Source organism: Hyla sarda, chromosome 12 (genome assembly GCF_029499605.1).
Source record: "Hyla sarda isolate aHylSar1 chromosome 12, aHylSar1.hap1, whole genome shotgun sequence".
Lineage (NCBI taxonomy): Eukaryota > Metazoa > Chordata > Amphibia > Anura > Hylidae > Hyla > Hyla sarda.
The window spans coordinates 82,791,181-82,798,760 of NC_079200.1; positions in this window are offsets into that span (position 1 = coordinate 82,791,181).

A 7,580-nucleotide genomic window follows, 5' to 3' on the forward strand; every position below is an offset into this window, starting at 1 on the left:
TTTGGAACACAGAACTCTCTGCTGACATCTTGACCACAGTGCTCTCTCCATTTTAAGAACTGTACAGAGTAGGAGAAAATCCCCATAGCAAACATATGCTGCTCTGGACAGTTCCTAAAATGGACAGAGATGTCAGCAGAGAGCACTGTGTTCATGATGTCAGTAGAGAGCTCTGTGTTCCAAAAAGAAAAGAATTTCCTCTGTAGTATTCAGCAGCTAATAAGTACTGAAAGGATTAAGATTTTTAAATAGAAGTAATTTACAAATCTGTTTAACTTTCTGGCACCAGTTGATTTAAAAAAAAAAAAAAGTTTTCCACGGCAGTACCCCTTTAACAGGACAGAATAGACAACATTATGGTCACCTCTTAAATAAGCGTCCATAAGTGTTATTTTAACCTGTAAAAAAGATGCAATCTACCAATGACTGAACAGGCATTGTGGTAGGTGTGATAACAACTGGTCAGCATGTCTCCCCCACAGCACCTTAGGGATCCATGTGTACAGCAGGAATTCCAAAAATCAGTTCAAATACCCAGACTTGGGCCATTAGGGAGGATCTCTGGAAGGAAAGGTGCCCCTAGAGGAGAGACAGACTCAGGCCTAAAGTAACCTGGTTCAGACTTTGTAGATTAAGGGTCTATTCACACGTACAGTATTCTGCGTAGATTTGATGCGCAGATTTAATGCGCAGGATTTCAAGCTGTTCAGTCATTCAGCTTACACTGAGATCTGCAGCAGAAAATCCTGAGCATCAAATCTGCGCAGAATACTGTACGTGTGAATAGACCATAAAGAGGTACTTTGATGGAAAGCAATTTTTTTTATTCAACTTGTGCCAGAAAGTTAAACAGATTTGTAAATGACTTCTATTAAAAAAAAATATTAATCCTTCCAGTACTTATCAGCTGCTGTATACTACAGAGGAAGTTCTTTTCTTTTTGAATTTCTTTTCTGTCTGACCACAGTGCTCTCTGCTGACACCTCTGTCCATGTCAGGGACTGTCCAGAGCAGGAACAAATCCCCCTAGCAAACCTGTCCTTCTCCGGACAGTTCCTGACATGGACAGAGGTGTCAGCAGAGAGCACTGTGGTGTGACAGAAAAGAAATAAACATTTTTTACAAATCTGTTTAACTTTCTGGTACCAGATTATTTTATTCCATTTTATTCCAATGGAGTACCCCTTTAAGGGCTCGTTCACATAAGCGTATTTCCTTTAAAACGGAAAATCTGCTGCAGACCTATTGAAGGCAATAGAATCTCTGGTGGATTTTCAACAGCAAAATTAAACAGCTGAAAATCTGCTGCAGTCAGCTCGTGAAGAGCCTGCCCCCTTTCAAATTTGCAGTGGGAAACAAGCTCATGTGGACTCACCCTTAGTATTTTATGCTGCAGATCCGCTGTATAGTGCCTTTACATGTGCCTGCTCGGAGCGGAAATATGCTGCTATGAGTAGACACACTGCGATGTGCGAGCCGCTGCGCGCATGTGCAGTATACTTGCACATCACGGCAGATCTCAGCCTAGCTCATAGAGCAGGGGCAGCGGCCAAGATGTGGGCGAGTACACCACGCATGCGCGGCGATTCGCACATCGCTTCAGTGTGTCTGCTCATAGCGATGTATTGCCGCTCCGAGCAGGCACATGTAAAGGCACCTGTCACGATTCGGCTTACAGGTTGTGGATCCACTGTGTCAGCGAGGGATTGGCGTGGACCATGCCGGTGGACCAGTTCTAAGTGGCTACTGGTGTTCACCAGAGCCCGCCGCAAAGCGGGATGGTCTTGCTGCGGCGGTAGCAACCAGGTCGTATCCACTAGCAACGGCTCAACCTCGCTGACTGCTGAGAAGGCGTGGGACAGAAGGACTAGGCAGAGGCAAGGTCAGACGTAGCAGAAGGTCGGGGCAGGCGGCAAGGTTCGTAGTCAATATGGATAGCAGGAGATCAGGTAACACAGGCTTGGACAACACTAAACGCTTTCACTGGCACAAGGCAACAAGATCCGGCCAGGAAGTGCAGGGGAAGTGAGGTGATATAGCCAGGGAGCAGGTGGAAGCCAATTAGGCTAATTGGGCCAGGCACCAATCATTGGTGCACTGGCCCTTTAAGTCTCAGAGAGCTGGCGCGCGCGCGCCCTAGAGAGCGGAGCCGCGCGCGCCAGCACATGACAGCCGGGGACCGGGACGGGTAAGTGACTTGGGATGCGATTCGCGAGCGGGCGCGTCCCGCTGTGCGAATCGCATCCCCGTCGGCAATGTCAGTGCAGCGCTCGCGGTCAGCGGGTCTGACCGCGGCGCTGCAGGGAGAGAGACGCCGTGAGCGCTCCGGGGAGGAGCAGGGACCCGGAGCGCTCGGCGTAACAGTACCCCCCCCCTTAGGTCTCCCCCTTTTTTTGTCCGGCAGCTGCTTCACATGGGACGAGGACACCGGGAGTGACTGTAGGGTTTCCTCAAAGGCAGGCAGTACAGCAGGAGTGGGAATGGGGAGGGAGGGCAGAGGGTGAAGCTTGGCACGGGGCAGTGTGTCACCAGGACAGGGGGCCATGAGGAGGCAAGGTACAGTCCTGATAAGCCTTGGGTAGACCAGGTGTAGGAGGAGGCACTGAGGCTTACCTGACGGGACTGGGAGGAGAGGAGAAGCATTTGTGGCAAGCAGAGCCCCAATTCTTGATCTCCCCGGTGGTCCAGGCAAGGGTGGGAGAATGAAGCTGGAGCCATGGCAGACCGAGGAGGACTTCGGAGGTGCAGTTGGGAAGGACGAAAAACTCAATCATTTCGTGATGGGGTCCAATGCACATTAAGAGGGGTTTTGTGCGGTAACGCACGGTGCAATCCAATCTAACTCCGTTGACCGCGGGATTGTAGAGCGGCTTGACGAGACGGGTCACCGGGATGCAGAATTTATTCACCAAAGAATCCAGAATAAAATTCCCAGAGGCACCAGAGTCCAAGCAGGCCACGGCTGAGAGGGAGGAGTTGGCAGAAGGAGAAATCCGCATGGGCACCGTGAGACGTGGAGAAGCAGACTTCGAACCAAGAGACGCCACACCCACGTGAGCTGGGTGCGTGCGTGCGTTTCCTAGACGTGGAGGACGAATAGGGCAATCCACCAAGAAATGTTCGGTACTGGCACAGTACAGACAAAGATTTTCTTCCCTACGGCGATTCCTCTCTTCCTGGGTCAGGCGAGACCGATCCACTTGCATGGCCTCCTCGGCGGGAGGCCCAGGCGTAGATTGCAAAGGATACTGTGGGAGAGGTGCCCAGAGATCTAAGTCTTTTTCCTGGCGGAGCTCCTGGTGTCTCTCAGAAAAACGCATGTCAATGCGGGTGGCCAAATGGATAAGTTCTTGCAGGTTGGCAGGAATCTCTCGTGCGGCCAGCACATCCTTGATGTTACTGGATAGGCCTTTTTTAAAGGTCACGCAGAGAGCCTCGTTATTCCAAGATAATTCGGAAGCGAGAGTACGAAATTGGATGGCGTACTCGCCTACTGAAGAATTACCCTGGACCAGGTTCAGCAGGGCAGTCTCGGCAGAAGAAGCTCGGGCTGGTTCCTCGAAGACACTACGGACTTCAGCGAAGAAGAACTGGACTGTGGCTGTGGCAGGATCATTGCGGTCCCAGAGCGGTGTGGCCCAAGACAAGGCCTTTCCTGAAAGAAGGCTCACTACGAACGCCACCTTAGACCGTTCTGTAGGAAACAAGTCCGACAACATCTCCATATGCAGGGAACATTGAGACAAAAATCCACGGCAGAGTCTAGAGTCCCCATCAAATTTGTCCGGCAGGGACAAGCGGAGGTTAGGAGCGGCCACTCGCTGCGGAGGAGGTGCAGGAGCTGGCGGAGGAGATGGTTGCTGCTGTAGCAGAGGCAGAAGTTGCTGTAACGTGGCGGTCAACTGCGACAGCTGCTGTCCTTGTTGGGCAATCTGCTGCGATTGCTGAGCGACCACCGTGGTAAGGTCAGCGAGACTTGGCAGCGGCACCTCAGCGGGATCCATGGCCGGATCTACTGTCACGATTCGGCTTACAGGTTGTGGATCCACTGTGTCAGCGAGGGATTGGCGTGGACCGTGCCGGTGGACCAGTTCTAAGTGGCTACTGGTGTTCACCAGAGCCCACCGCAAAGCGGGATGGTCTTGCTGCGGCGGTAGCAACCAGGTCGTATCCACTAGCAACGGCTCAACCTCGCTGACTGCTGAGAAGGCGTGGGACAGAAGGACTAGGCAGAGGCAAGGTCAGACGTAGCAGAAGGTCGGGGCAGGCGGCAAGGTTCGTAGTCAATATGGATAGCAGGAGATCAGGTAACACAGGCTTGGACAACACTAAACGCTTTCACTGGCACAAGGCAACAAGATCCGGCCAGGAAGTGCAGGGGAAGTGAGGTGATATAGCCAGGGAGCAGGTGGAAGCTAATCAGGCTAATTGGGCCAGGCACCAATCATTGGTGCACTGGCCCTTTAAGTCTCAGAGAGCTGGCGCGCGCGCGCCCTAGAGAGCGGAGCCGCGCGCGCCAGCACATGACAGCCGGGGACTGGGACGGGTAAGTGACTTGGGATGCGATTCGCGAGCGGGCGCGTCCCGCTGTGCGAATCGCATCCCCGCCGCCAATGTCAGTGCAGCGCTCCCGGTCAGCGGGTCTGACCGGGGCGCTGCAGGGAGAGAGACGCCGTGAGCGCTCCGGGGAGGAGCAGGGACCCGGAGCGCTCGGCGTAACAGCACCATACATCGGTCCTTCAGCGGTGGATCCGCAGCGTAAAATACTCTGGGGATCCGCTTGTGTGACCGTACCCTTAGGGTCTATTCATAAGTACAGTATTCTGTGCATATTTGATGCGCAGGATTTGAAGCTGTATTCAGTCATTTAGTTTACATTGAACTCTGCAGCATAGAATCCTGCGGATCAAAAATGCGCATGATATCTTATGTTGCGGAATTGAAGTAGTAAAAAATGGCAGTTGCGGATCTGCAACTGTGGATTTTACAAGGCAGTTTTTTGGATGTTTGTTTGGCATGTCAATAAAGTGACTGCATTGAAATATAAACTGTAGCAAATCCAACAAATGCGACACTGTAGATCTTCATTATTATCTTATTTTGGTGTCTTAGGTTGACATGGTTTGTGTTCACTATTGATGTTTTTTGCTTTTCTTCCCTTGTTTCTATTTAACATTCCGCTTGGAATTTCCATTGCAGCAGAGTCCCACTGATTTCAACACAGCTTAGTCCATGTTTCTGTACAGGTCTCATCTTTATGAGTATGCATAAGTATTGAGACCCTTATCTTTTTTTTTTTTTTTTTTTATATATAACTGTTTATTTAATTTTTGCAAGAAAAATAACATAATAAAGTAATAAAATAACATAGCATATTAACAGTACATAAGACATATACAATTGTCATAAAGTCACAGCTGTCATCAATCAAGGTCTGTAGAAGAATATATAAAGCAGTTCAATCAGTATCTTTGATGGGGTCAAAGAGAGAGAAAGTATTCAAGAAGATCATTAATCCAACAAAAAGGCATACCGTGCTCCTTTTGATATGTAGGTATGTAATGGCAGGAAGCCAAATTCAATTGTTATGCACTATGTTAATGAACCTAAACATAGGTAGCAAGTTTAAGTAAGAGACTTACACAGTACTGTATTTACGGTTATGACTGAAAAGCATGGAGTTAGGTAAAAACAGACCCAGGTCATAATGTAGAGGAGGGTAACTTTAACCCCTTCCCGACCTATGACATACCTGTACGTCATGGGTGGCAAGGTGTTCCCGACCCATGACATACAGGTACGTCATTAACATTTTTGCCGCTACTCGCGGCACCCCCCAGCGCCCGGAAAGATGGTGGCTATCACTGATAGCCAGCCATCTTACCATGCGACCATGGGGGGTTTCATCCCCCCCCCCCCCCAGCGATTGCTGCTATCAGCTGGTCAAATCTGACTAGCTGATAGCAGCGTTTCGCTATGAAAATACTTAGCCGCTATGAAAATACTTAGCCGTAAAGCGATCTCACTGCTGCCTCTGGGAGTTTCAAAACTGCAACTCCCAGCATGCCCAGACAGCCTTTGGCTTTCTGGGCATGCTGGGAGTTTTAGTTTTGCAACATCTGGAGGTCCTCAGTTTGGAGACCACTGTATAATGGTCTCCAATCTGTGCTCTTCCAGATGTTGCAAAACTACAACTCCCAGCATGCCCAGACTGCCCAAGCATGCTGGAAGTTGTAGTTCGGCAACATCTGATCCTTCAGATATTGCCGAACTACAACTTCCAGCATGCCTGGGCAGTCTGGGCATGCTGGGAGTTGTAGTTTTGCAACAACTGGAGGCACACTAGTTGGGAAACATTGTCCGTTTCCTAACTCAGTGCCTCCAGCTGTTGCAATTGTTGCAAAACTATAACTCCCAGTATGCACTGACAGACCATGCATGCTGGGAGTTGTAGTTTTGCAACAGCTGGAGGCACACTGGTTTGGAAACACTAAGTTTGGTTGCAAAACACTTGAAAGTTTATTACTTAACTTAGTGTTTCCAAACCAGTGTGCCTCCAGCTGTTGCAAAACTACAACTCCCAGCATGCACGGACAGCCAAAGGGCATGCTCAGAGTTTGCAACAGCTGGATGTTTGCCCCCTCCCCCCAATGTGAATGTACAGGGTACCCTCACATGGGCGGAGGTTTACGGTGAGTGCTGCAAGCTCCCCCCTCCCCCCAAAAAAATGAAAAACGTCTGGTACGCTACGGAGCCTCCAGCTGTTGCAAAATAATAACTCCCAGTATTGCCGGACAGCCATTGACTGTCCAGGCATGCTGGGAGTTTTGCAACAGCTGGAGGCACCCTGTTTGGGAATCATTGGCGTAGAATACCCCTATGTCCACCCCTATGCAAATCCCTAATTCAGGCCTCAAATGCGCATGGCGCTCTCTCACTTTGGAGCCCTCCTCCCAGCATGCTGGGTGTTGTAGTTTTGCAACATCTGGAGGTCCGCAGGTTGCAGACCACTGTCCTATACTGTACATTGCACGGATCCCTCAACATACGATGGTTTCAACAAACGATGGTCCATTTGGAACGGATTACCATCGTATGTTGAGGGACCACTTGTACTGTATAGGAATTACCTTCCTAAGGATAGTGGCTGCAGGTGAGGGTGGGATTATCTATGCATACCCAAACAGATGTGACCTGTCCACAATCATAGCCTAAGCTGCATTCATACAGTAATGCTGTGGACCCAGGTGTACAGATAAGGGTCTCATTGTGGATCCTCTAAGACACAGTGTTCTGCCTTTCGCTGACCTACGTGATAAATATAATCTCCCTGACTCTTCTATAACATTATATTAGCCCGCTTCCCCCGTCTACCTCATTTGAGGGATTATGTAAAGACGATCTCTTCCAAAGGCCTTATCTCTCGGATATACACGATACTGTCTACTCCGACTGATCTCTCATCGAATCTACGCTCATATATGCACAAATGGGAGGGCTATTTGGAACATAGCATTCCTTTTGAAAAATGGCACGTTATCTGGTCTAACGCAGCGGGATCTGCCTCGTGTGTTTCTTTA